This window comes from Lissotriton vulgaris, chromosome 3_1 (assembly GCF_964263255.1).
Source record: "Lissotriton vulgaris chromosome 3_1, aLisVul1.2, whole genome shotgun sequence".
Taxonomy (NCBI): Eukaryota; Metazoa; Chordata; class Amphibia; order Caudata; family Salamandridae; genus Lissotriton; species Lissotriton vulgaris.
In genome coordinates this window covers 954044131-954057576 of record NC_141689.1, presented here as the reverse complement: position 1 = coordinate 954057576, position 13446 = coordinate 954044131, and the positions used below count along the sequence as shown (strand labels likewise).

General features: G+C 46.1%; 1 protein-coding gene across 1 annotated transcript in view; it reads right to left on the bottom strand.

Annotated features, from left to right (window-relative positions):
• Positions 1 to 13446, bottom strand: part of UBQLN1 (ubiquilin 1) — a 564657-nt gene that overhangs the window by 63113 nt on the left and 488098 nt on the right. The gene's annotated exons all lie outside the window — the stretch shown is intronic.

Here is a 13446-nt window from a genome sequence, read left to right as displayed (position 1 = left end):
AATTACAACGTGGTTGTTGTAACGACCGCGTTGTGGTTCCCTGCGGGGAAAAAGACTGCGGGATAAAGACACATTCATGTGGAAAGGAGGGCGGGCACATGTAAATCTACAGCACTACAGGATATAAACAGATGCCTATAGAGTAATAAAACAAGTTATTTACCTGTAACTTTGGTTACCCAGTATTGGTAACTTTCATAGATTCCCATGCTTTTGTATCATTCCCCGTCGTCGGAATAGGAGCCTCTGTAACAAAAATACCATAGCAGTAGGTACAAAAGAGAAAGAAAAAGGCCTAGGCCTCATTCCCTTTTGTAGTATATCACCCTCTTTATTTTGTAAAAGAGACCAAACTTAGGCATCAGCCAATCAGAAGTGCCTCACCCCATAGAACCCTCCTGAAGGAACCTCAAAGCCTCAGATTTTCGTAGCCGTTGTATATCAGTCACCATATCTGTTGTAGGCTGAGCTTTCCTCGGGGAGGTGGGTGGGCGCATGGGAATCTATGAAAGTTACCAATACCGGGGAACCAAAGTTACAGGTAAATAACTTGTTTTCTTGCCCCAGTATTAGAACTTTCATAGATTCCCATGCTTTTGTATCAGAGTAGCAAGCAGTTAGCAATAAATAACACATTTTGTGCAATAAAAACATTACAATAGCCAACATGACATAAAGATACAAAATGTGCAAACAACGGTGGGATAGAAAGGAAAGCTCACCATTTGTTGTAAGAGGTTCCTCAGGACAGCCTGTCCCACTGCCGCATCATCTTGCTGTAAGGACTCCAAGTAGTAATGCTTGGTAAAGGTGTGGACGCTGCTCCAGGTAGCAGCTATGCAAATGTCTTTAATCTGCACCCCCGCAAAGAGGGCCGTTGAAGATGCCACCAATCTTGTGGAATGTGCACGAATCCTGGCAGTCAGAGGTTTCCCGGCTGCAGTATGGCAATGCAGAATGGCACTTGTGATCCATCTTGCTACCCCCTGCTTGGACTGCGTCTTTTTCGCTGGTGTAGCCGGTTGAGGAAAGAACGCTTTCAGAATAACCGGCTCATTCAAGTGGAAGTCCGAGGGTACCTTGGGTATAAACCTAGGGTTAGTTCTCAAGATTACAGTGTTCCTTTTAAATTGCAGGAAAGGCTCCTGGAGAGTAAGGGCCTGCAACTCTCCAATCCGTCCAGCCGATGTGAGGGCGAGGAGTAGAGCCAATTTCCATGAAAGGAACTTTATGTCAGAACGATGAATTGGTTCAAATGGGTTTTTCATAAGCTGAGAGAGGACTAGATTTAAATGCCAAGTAGGAGGCGGAGGCCTCACTGGTGGATAGACTCTGAACAAGCCCTTAAGAAATTGTTTGACAATCCTGGAAGACCACAACCAAGGTCCAGACCCAGATCTTCTGTACCTCGAAATGGCCGCCAAATGAACTTTAATTGACGAATGGGCTAGTCCCGACTTAGCCAGGGATAGCAGATAAAGCAGAAGCTGATGAGGCTTTGAAGCAAAGGGGTCAATTTTTTCTCTCCTACACTAGATACAAAACCTTTTCCATTTTAACCGGTAGGTGCTGTTCGTTGAAGGAGCCCTCGCCTAGGAGAGGACCTCCTTAATCTCGCTTGAGATGGGGAGATTCATAAACTCTCGCTGCTCAGGAGCAATGCTGTCAGGTGTAATGACTGTGGATCTGGGTGCCAAACCTGTCCTTCGGACATTGTGAGGAGATCTGGAATAGTCCTCAATGGAAGAGGAGGAGCTAGCGACAACAGATGGAGTTTCGTGTACCAGAACTGTCTCGGCCAAGCAGGGGCTATCAAGATCATCCTGCATGGTTCCACTTTGATCTTCCTAATGAGCCGCGGAATCAGAGGGATGGGAGGAAAGGCGTAGTCAAATGTCCTTGACCAGGCTATCGAAAGCGCATTCCCCAATGACCCTCGGTGGTGAAATCTGCTTGCATAAGACAGGCATTTCTTGTTGGTCGGTGTGGCAAGGAGATCCACCTCCGGTCTGCCCCACTGGCTGAAGACCTCTTCCAGAACTCGCTGGTTCAACTCCCACTCATGGCTGACTGAGGATGACCTGCTCAGCCTGCTCAGCCTGTCAGCGTTCTCGTTTAGAACTCCTGGCAAGTGTTCCGCCTTTAGCGATATTCCGTGAAGTATCGACCATTCCCAGATCTGAGGAGCTTCCTGCGACAACATAAGAGACCTGGTTCCTCCTTCTTTGTTCACGTAGTGCATAGCCGTGGTGTTGTCCATTCTGATGAGCACTTGTGAACCTCCTAAGCGGGGAAGAAAGGCTTGCAGAGCCAGTCTTATTGCTCTTAGCTCCAAAAGATTGATGTGGAGCCGTTGATCGTGAGGAGACCAATGGCCGCTGTCATGTAGGTCTTGCATCACAGCTCCCCAACCCTCCAATGACGCGTCCGTTGTTACTACTTGAGGAGACGGATCTTTTACGAAGGATAGACCTTGGGACAAGTTGTTTTGATCTGTCCACCATAAGGCCGCTTCCTTCATCATTGGAGTGACGGTCACCTTGTCCTCGAATGATCCGTGAACCTGTTTCCATTAGATGTCTAGTTGTTCCTGCAGAGGACGCATCCTCAGTCTGCAGTGAGGAATCAGAGGAATACACAATGAAATTACTCCCAGCAGATATTTGTAGTGGCGTACTGAAAGACACCTTCTTTCTCGTAGGTTTCGAGCCAAGGTCTGTAGTTTATCCCTCCTTTCCAGAGTCGGGAAGGCTTTCGAGAGCTTTGAATCCAGGATGGCTCCAAGGAAACAAACCTTTCTGGACGGGACTAGGGACGACTTTTCTTTGTTTAGAGTGTGTTGCAAAATCATCCTGTGCCCTGGGCACCCCTAACTTTTTGCTGATTGGATCTGGTGGTAACTGACTCTGACTGACCCTGGGCTCTGTTTCACTAGGCCCATGGCCAGGGCCAAGCTAAAAGGAACACATTAGAACACAGTTAAGACACCCAACATACACTAGGGTACACTATAGTATGGTGGGGTACCCATGTAGTTGGCATGACCTACCACATAAGCCCCTAGTATGTAATAGGGTAGGGGATGGAAACTACCTAGAAGTCTCCAGTATCCTGGGGCATGGCAGTTTAGAGTCCAGCAGATTCTCTGCACCAGCATGTGTGCAGTGCTGAAGCCTGAGGTCAGTTTAAAAGCTGCACTGGTGGCCAGGACAGCTTTTTAAACCTTAAATTGTGCCCAAACTCAACTTTGGGGGTAGGGGCCATTAAAAATTAAAAACCTACCATGTTTTTGCAAATTAGGGACCCCTAGTGTCACCCCTAGGGATCCAAGGGTAGGGGGCCAGTTATCTATGAGGAGCGCCCTTATACAATGAGTTTATAGAAGCCTGGGTAAAGTGAAATTTCACATTTCACTCCCCACATTGTCTTAAAGAGGTGCTCAAATTGGACTTTGATGCTGGAAGAATTGGGTAAGGGTGATCTGCAATATTTCTGCAGATTCAGAACCCCTGAAGTCTCCCCTAGTTGCACAGGGGTGGGGGTCCGGTAGAAATAAGGGAAATACTTATAAAATATGGTTTTATAAGCCCTGGTGCTACACAAGTGACGCAAGTCATTTTCCCCATTGCAAACCCCATGGCCCATAGGTTAACATGGTAGGAAGTGATTGATTACTAAATATTGATAGGAGAGGACTAGCCGGAGCATTCAAAGACTTCCCAGAATGGTCGTAGTAAATCCAACGATATTATATTGTTGAATTTCTCCTAAAGTGTGCATACAATAAGTTATGAGACTTTCTTGTTTGTAAGTCCAAATTCAGCCTTTCAGTGGTCTGCCCTGATTGGTCAGAGTTAAGTGGATTAGCCAGGCTGCTGGGAGGGCAGTGATCTGTTCTATAGGAATGCCAGGCCTGGAGGTGGCGTCGTAAACTACGCTCTACAAAGGCAAGAGGGGAGGCCCTGGTTTTAGTCCACTATGACAGTCATGACCCAGAGTCAGGACCAGGCTGAAGAAAGGTATTTGCAGATGGTACGGGAATGGACCATGGAAATGAGATATCCCAGGGGGTGTGTTTAGCCAGCTCTTACCTCCTTGCTGGAAAATCAGCCATTATGGCTTTGGAAGGATGATCACTCTGGGGCAAACTAATGCCACACTCCACAGGATGTGGTCATAACTATGAGGAGTTGCCCTGCTCTCATTGGTCAGCAGTGACCTGGTGCTTGACCCAGAGAATTATGAATAAGTATCTGAGAGGGGCAGAGCCCTCCAGACCTGCTGCTTGAAAATGAATGAAGCAAGAAGTGCCCTGCTGCATAGTTTGCTGTGCAAAGATTTCTAAGGCCTGATCTTTGAAGACTGCACCAAGTAAAACTGCAGCCCTGTGGATTACCTTGCTGCCAAAGGACTAAGAGTGGACTCCCTGCAAGCTACAGGTTAACAGAGCTCACCTGGACAGCCCCACAAAGAATTCCAAGCCTGGAGTACAGTGAATTTGTAAGGGTTTTATTCAAGTGGATTGCGGCATTGAAGTTTCACACTTTCAAGAACCTTCTTGGAGATTCCAGAACCTTGGGTTGTGTGTTGGATACTTTGGGACCCGCAAGCAGAACGCCCGGAAGATGTTCTAACTGGACCCCTCTTGCTGAAGAAGGCGGCCCACTACAGTGGTGAGAATTCTTCAGAACAATTTATAAAGGTGTGTCCCTGACAGAGAAAACGAAATGACTTAAGGGGCACTGTTGGTTTCGAAGCACTAGAAAGTGACTAATCTTTAAAAATTCATATCTCTGGTTCCCTACAGTGGATTATTTTCGTTTTGGTGTCATTTAAAAGATAAAAATATTACCTATTTTTATAAATTGGTGTTGGATTTTTATTTTGTGTTGTGTCTTAATTATTTACTGAAATTGTGTTTTTAAATGCTTTACATACCTGTCTTTGAAGTTAAGCCTGTCTGCTCGCAGCCACGTTACCAAGGGTTGAGCAAAGAAATACTTTTCTAAGACCTATGCTGAGACCTATCATGTGTTAGTGGCAGACCTACATTTGCCCCTACCAACAACCCACTTTCTAACAGAGTGAGTACCAGATTCTGAAACAAATTTGTACAAGCCTGAACAGCGTCCCGTGCTGCTTCCCTGGACGGGGCCTTCAGCAACCAGTCGTCCAGGTAGGGGGAAGACTTGAAAATGGTTTCTTTGCAGAAATGCTGACACTGGCGCCAGCACCTTTGTAAAAATCCTCGGGGCTGAGCAGAGTCCAAAGGGTAAAACCCTGAATTGAAAGTGGCCCTTGGCTACTGTGAATCGTAGAAACCTTCTGTGTGCTGGGTGAATTGGGACATGGAGGTACGCATCTTCGAGATCGAGTGTGGCCATGGAATCCCCTGGGCTGATGAGCCGCAAGATGTCTTGGAGAGAGACCATCCGGAAGGACAGGGAGATGAGATAGGTGTTGAGCTCCCTGAGATCTAAAATGGGGCGCCATTTCTCCAGCATCTTCTTTACCAGGAAGAACCTGGAATAGAATCCTTGTCCTCTTTGATTGGAGGGAACCGGCTCTATTGCTCCCTTCCGGAGCATCTGTTGGACTTCGAGCCGCAGGAGACGCAGGTGTTTAGATGGAATGGCTGCCGGGGGCTTGGGTGGCGATACTGGCGTAAATTCCAAGGTATGGCCTTTCCGAATGATGTTGAGCACCCAACGGTCCGATGTTATATTGGACCAATTTTGAAGGTATTTGGCTACCCTGCCTCCAACTGATGACTTCTTGGAGGAGAGAACAGTAGAAAGAGCCAGGAGGCCGGTATTGCCGCTTGGACGCATCACGTCCCTGGCGAGCCTGTTTCCCTTTGTTGTAAGGCCTGGAGTAGTTAGAAGATTGGCCCTGTCTCTGTTGATAAGGCTGGCTGTAGTGCTGGGAACCTGAGCCGGTGGATGAATAACGCTGTTGTTGATAGGATCCCCTGTAGTTCGTACCTCTGCCTCTGGAACCCTTAAAAGGAGACTTGCGATACTGAAGGGTACCCAAGGATCTGGCGGTTTCAGTGTCTTTTTTGATCTCCTGGATAGTGGCATCGATTAGCTTCCCAAATAGTGCCTCCCCATCAAAGGGTAGATCCAGGACCTTGTTCTGAATCTCAGGTCGAAACCAGGTAGCCTTCAGCCACCCCTGGCAACGGAGGACTGCAGCCCCAGCCAATGAACGAAACGCCGTCGTGGCAATGTCCATGGCACAGTCAATGACCTCCATTGAAGTTGCCTCTCCTTCTTGCAAGATCTTTTTTGCCTCGGATTTCGATTCTGGAGGAAGCTGGTCTAAGAACGGAGCAACGTCACACCAAAGCTGGCGGTCGAATCTGCCCAATATCGCCAGGGCATTGGCCGCCCGCACCAGAGGACTCGCCATCGACGAGAATCTTTTCCCAGCATTATCCAATCTCCGCCCTTCCTTGTCCGGAGGAGTTAAGGGAGCAGAGGGGTTGCGGGATTTCCTCTGCGCCGCTTGTGAAATACCTGAGTCTGGTTTAGGGTGGCCCGTCAAGGCAGCCGGTCCATCATCAGGTGCTCTGTATTTCTTATCCAAACGCGGTAGCACAGGGACCACCGTCGCTGGGTTCTTCATAGCCTTAAGGCCTTCCTCCCACAGATGTTGTACTATAGGTATGGACCTTGTCGTCTTCCGGTAGGGTTCCTTGAAGTTGTACAAGAAACATTCTGTGGCCACTGCAGGCATAGCCAACTTGAACCTGCCTGCTGCTCATTCCATCAGCTGATGGAAACCTCCTACGTCTGCTGGCGGGGAATCTACCGGATACGGACATGGAGATGAAGGGTCCGGAATGATGTATTCATCCCATTCAGTCGTATCACTAGATCCATGATCAGAATCTTGATCCTCATCCGAGGAATCATCATGGGTGTCCGCCGGCCTGGAAGTTTCTTGCGGAATCGATGCCCGAGGCTGAGGGGACGGCTGCGCAGGGAATTCAGGAGCAGCCGTTGAGGCAGGAGCCAAGACAGGCGTTGCAGGCGCTGCTGGAACCAGAACTGGCCTTGTTGCCTTATATTTGTAGTCCTGTAACCATGTCCAGTCCAGAATAATGTTGTGACTGGGCCGCCTGAAGATAACCACCATACTCCCGGTCATATTCTCCTTCAGAATCCGTCTCTTGACATTTGACCAGAAGTTTAGAGGGACTATTAGCATAGCCATACGAGTCCTGGTCATCCTCATCTGACTCCCCTTCCTCAAAGAGCAAAGCTGGTGGCAAGGAGGTCACTCTACTAGGAGATGTCATCTCCGGCGTTATTCTCGTGACCGAAATAGCAATTCTTTTTTCAGATGACAATATCGTCGACATTGCACCCTCGTCGACGAGATTGGCGTCATCGTCGACGTTGTTGTACTCGTCGACGCCTTCGTCGACGATGCCGTCGACACACCTCCTGTCGATGCTGAAGAACCTGCTGTTGACGCTTCTTTTCTCGACAACGATCCCTTCGCCGACGAATCTCCCGTCGACAAGCTAGTCGAGGGAACCAATTTTAATTTCGTCTTCAATTTTTTCGTCGAAGGAACCTCCGTCGACGATGCCTTTGTCATCGAGGACTTGGAACTTCTCTCAGAAGATTGGGAAGAGGGCTTCTCGAAGGCTGGGACAGTCGTCACACCCTTGGAAGGCGAAGATGGTCCTACCCTCTCCTTTTCACCTTGGTGAGCAGATTCGCCTGGACCTAGGCGCTCAGACTCTCTGGGGGTCTTATTTGAGGCATTAGAGGGGTGTTCCACTGAAGGAGAAGGGGAACCCCTACCCCTTTTGACTGACCTTCTAGATGACACAGCTGATGATGACTCCTCACTGTCACTGGAAACTCCATGTTTCCTCTCCTTCTGTTTCTGAAGCCAGGTCAGAAGCCTACCAGCTCGATCCCGGAGAGTCTTGGGGGAGAAAGTGCAGCAGATTTTACAGTCCTCCGCCTTATGATCCGGATAAAGGCAATAGATACAATCCTTATGTTTATCTTCCACAAACAACCTTTTCTTGCCACTGGTGGAACAGGGCTTGAAAAGGGCCTTCTTCTTATCCTTGTCAGCCATCCTAAAACGATCCTGAAGAGAAAGTTTGAAGAAAATCTTTTGAAAAGAGATGAAATGAGCAGAGCTCAAAGGAGACTCCCTAAGCACAACGTGCAGTAGAACATCTGAGGCCCTGAGGTTCCTTCAGGGGTGTTCTATGGGGTGAGGCACTTCTGATTGGCTGATGCCTAAGTTTGGTCTCTTTTACAAAAAGAGGGTGATATGCTACAAAAGGGAATGAGGCCTAGGCCTTTTTCTTTCCCTTTTATACCTACTGCTATGGTATTTTTGTTACCGAGGCTCCCATTCCGACGACGGGGAATGATACAAAAGCATGGGAGTCTATGAAAGTTCCAATACTGGGGCAAGTCGCATTTTCCATTTGTAGCATGTGAGGCTGAAGATACACATGCTTAGCATAGATTGTATAGCAGTATACTCTCTCCGCAGTGCTGTCTAGTGTGTGGATGATGATGTTTGAAATAATGTCAGCAACATCTGGTCAACAAAGACCTGTTGGCCTGCTTAAGGCCCGTACAATAATGCTTGGTAAAGGTGTGTGTGCCTACCAAGGTGGCAGCCTTCCAGATATCCATTAATGGTACACTGCCTAAGAAAGTCATGGTGGCACCCTTCTTGTAGGTGGAGCTCGTAAACCCTTTTCGCCTTGTGGTAACAAGTCTGAATGCACTTGCAATACACCTGGCTATGCCAGCTTTGTAGATGGGCTCATCCTAATGAGGCTTTGCAAAGGAGACAAAGAAATGGTCATATGTACGAAATTATTTGGTCCTGTTGATGTAATACATGAGGGACCTTTTGACATCTAACATGTGAGGGCTCCTTCCACAACAGATTATAGCTGCAGGAAGAATACTGAGAGATCTATGGTTTGGTTAGCGTGTTAATGTGATACCAGATTAGGGAGGAACCTAGTGTTAATTCTAAGATGATCCTTCTGAGCCTAGGTGAAGTGTAGTGTGAGCGCCTGTGGATTCAATGAAAGGAAGTAAGAAAGAAGGCAAACAGCATAAATGCATAGGTTTAATAGGTGGACTCATGAGTCTGGTAAGCCCTATACTGAGGCTCCACGCAGGAGGTACTTCACTATGGTTATCTTAAGAGAGTGGTTCGTTCTGTATGAAGTCCACAACCGTGGCTAAGTGCAGGCGAACAGTATGCAAAGCCTGACTTTTGTAAAGGCAAAAGGTAGTTTACGATCTCCTGGACCGTGGTCTTTAAAGGATTCAAGTTTTTGAAAAGCAGTAAAGCCCAAACCTACTCTAGTTTGCAGCATATAAGGTCTTTTTATTATTATTATTATTTTTATTTTTTAAAGAGTTTTGTTTAGTTGAACTAGACCCGAGACATCGGGTATCAGAGCGCTTTACATCAGCACCAGTTTCTTTAGAAAAGGACATACCGATTTTTGTGTGGCACGGGTAGATTAAGTGATTTGCCAAGAACTACTGGATGTTGAGCGTTGTTGTGGAGACTCGAACCCAGTTCCCCAGCTTCCAGGTCGACCGCTTTAGCCGTAAGGCTACATCCTCTCCCCAGTCTGTGTTGTGGGCCACCAGGCCCCCTTCAAGATATGGAAACTAAAGGTAACTGAACTCTTATAATTCTGACTATAAATTTCAAGATTTAGCCTGACCCGACTTACCTCCATGTGATAAGATCCAGCCTGCGGGAAAGCTTCTCATGGGCGCCGAGTGACAACTCCAGAAGAGTGGAGTACCAAGGTTGCCTGACACGACTATTATGAGGGTTAGCGAGCTTCCTCACCATGGGAGATGCAAGAAAGGTGCAAAGTTTGGGAATTTTACATGGTAATGAACAGTTTTATCTATGGTGAATCTCCCTCTCATCTGCTGAGCAGGTCCGCAATGCTGTATTCCTCCCCCAGGAGATGCTACCTCATGAGGTGAATGTAAGGAAAGTAGCCATCGCCATGTTTTGCCTCGTTCTGATGTGATTTTGACTGGAAGTGCACTGGGTTCCTGCTAACCCGATCCCCAATGCCAGAGTTCTTTCCCAAAACTGTACAATTGTTCCCCCAACTTGGAAAACATTTAGCACCCTCTGTAAGTCCTTAGTAAATGATACCCCTGGTATCTAGGTACTCCGGTACTAAAGAGGGCAGCAGCACGAATATTGCCACCCTAAAGGACCCCTCACCAAGCCCATGCAAGGCTGCCATTGCATGCTGTGTGTCTTGGTATAGACCAAATTGAAATCTCAACATGTCACATATGCCTACGTGTCATGATCCCTAAGTCAGCCCTACAGACAGCCTGACAACCCAGAGGCAGGGTGCTGAATCTTACATGTGAGGGCATACCTGCATGGGCAGATATGCCCCTGTTCTGGTCAGTACAATTACTGCCAGAGCAAGTGGACAGGGATGCCATTGTAAAACATTTACTGGACAATGGTGAAAACGAGACCCCCAGCCACAAGATGGCTTCTCTGAAAATATGGTTGTTTGGTATGTAACATGTCGCATTGATAAACCCACACCGATTCCACTGATGGATTTACCAATACATGCACATAGAGGTGCCCCTGAAAACCTACGAGCCGCTGGTGTGTTCCCTGACTGGTTTCTACCAGCTTGCCAGCCGAGACATTGTTCTGAGCTCCAAGGGTGAGAGCTTATGCACACAAGGGGCAGAAAACATTTTAAGGCATGGGCAAAGTGGGCTTTGGCCCAGGGCTCCAGCTGTTTAGGGGGCCCCTAATAAAGCCTGCTTTGTTCTGCTGAGAGTCTTCTCTGTTGATTTTGAATAACTCTTAGATTCTTTTAAATACCGTTAATGGATTTTAAAGTGGTTGTTGTGTGAGAGTCTATAACAGACATTTTGCAGATAAATGTGTTTATGTGTCATGCAATATCTATAAAAAACATTTAGATGACAATAGGACAGACACATATGAGAAATGGGCGGGTGTCACAAAGACTATTTGCAGTAACATTAGTGACCTGCTGATTTGTTACAATATTGTAGGCACATGTCACTATCCCTGAATATTAGATATAAATACATTTTAATTTGAACTAGTGCCCCTGTACACTGTCAGGAACCTGGCCAAAGAAGGCATGAAAGAGCTTAAATTTAATCATAAATTCAAAGCTGTTCCAAACAGGGGGCCCCTCAAGATACATTTGGCCCAGGGCCCCTAAAATCCTTAAGATGTCCCCGAGAAGAGGGTCCAGAACAAAAGCTTGTCCATGAAGAGGGTGTAACACCCCCTCCAAACTGAGGGCCTGCTGATTAGCCTTCCTAGACCAGCAAGAGCTGCCACCTTTGGAGTACAAACTGGGCTCCCCAAAATGGAGAAGAAGCTGCCCTCCTTTGTCCAGGACCCTCTTGGCACCTGGACAGGTGGGAAAATTAGCTAGTCAGGTAGTCTTGCCACCTCTAGGCTAGTACCTAGCTACTAAGGTGGACCAAAGACACGATTTTTCAAAAGTAGAGGTCTTTTTGATAGCATACTTAGGAATTCTGAGACAGAGTTATGTCCACTTCCTCAGGAAGTGGTCATATAAGGGATGTATACATAAAAGAACAGAGGCAATTGAAATTTACAAAGGGTATTTACACAGGCAGATAGAAGAAATATTATCAAATAGGATAAGAATCCTTATCTTGGTGCACAGTATGCAAGGTGTAAAAGGAAATAATAGTAAAGATCGGTGTGGATAAAAAAAAATCAATGAAGAAAGCCTCCATATCTCACCTGAAAGTGATATACTTAATAACCAGGCAGTAACATAGACGTGAGGAAATCACTCAATACGGCAAACCAAAAGGATACCACGCCAGTGATTATTAAAAGTAGAACCCAAAGTCAGTGTCGTCCGAGAGTATCGCTCCTATTCGAGAGTCCAATCAGTTATAATCTATAAAACGAACGGTGGAAACTCACCACACCAAGTATACTTTTCACTTTTCAATTGTCTCCGTTCTTTTATGTATAAAAGTATATTCGTTGATTTGCAATACAAATATTCAGGTTTTTATAGGTTTCCTTGATTTACCTATCCTAATGAGGCCCTAATTAATCGGGCTTAAACGCGCCAACATACATTTTGGAAAAGCCCCAAAGAATTAAAATGATTTGTGAAAAAGAATTGTTTAGCACAACCTAAAAAGTGAAGAGTGTTCAGGAACTTTCCCTCTTGTTGTGTGTATGTAGATGGGCTATCTTCATTAAACCCTTCGCCGCAAGGCTAATTCCCCAGCGGGGGAGGTGAGCCGCAGGCCGCACCGCGGTGCTCGTAACGATCTGAGCTCGTCATGCTGCACAGCAGAGCTGTGCTCATGACGAGCTGAGTTCATCATGACTCCATGCACTCCTGTGGAACGCCCGCACAGGAGGGGAATTAGCCCCACGTGGGCGTTACGCGGCAGTTATGACAAGCTCAGCTTGTCATGAGCACAGCTCCACTGTGCCTAATGATGAGCTGAGCTCATCATAAGCGCCGAAGGAGTTAATTTGGATTGCAAAAGATATTTATTGTGCTTCACAAAATGGTATTTTGCATCCACAATAATAGTTAGGGTAAATAGGAACTGTATATATTTATGTACAGATGTATTTGTGATTGTTTATTGCTTTTTGTGTTTCTTGTATATTGAATTGTATATCTATCTATATATATATATATATATATATATATACATACACACATATATATATATATATATATATATATACATATATACATATAAATATACATATACATATATATATGTCATACTGAAAATTCCCCCAAAATATTTGGATATAAATATAATAACAACTTTGGACTACATACTGGTACATGTTTTTTTGAATGTATAAAGGAATCTTATTGGATATACATTCCAGGTGAAGGATTAATCCAAATGTCCTTCCGACAAAAAAAGATTTCCAGATCTATTCTGCAGCATCATTTTTTCTTTGTCCGGAGTTCTGGGCTTGAGGCCAGACTCCCTTTGGAGCAGTGGTTTGCATCATTGAGGGGTCTTTGGGTCTTTTGAAGGGCCAGGATTTGTCCTGAGAAGCAGGCATACTCATAACCTTGAGCATGGTCTTCATTGGTGGTGTGGTCAACAATAGGCAGAGATGCAGTGCTTAATCTGTTAAATAAAAAACTAAAAAGTGCCTGGTCTCTTGTCAGGAGGCCCCTGCAGCTTTCCCCACACACTGTGCCCGCCAAGCTGCCAACAATAGTAACAACACAACTAATAACCATCACACTCCTACAAGTGTGAACATTTGGACTATTCCAGGCCCCTATTGAATTAATTATTGACTTTTGTTGTGGTAATTTCAGACAGTGCCACCTTGTGGCAGACTGTCAGAAGTGCT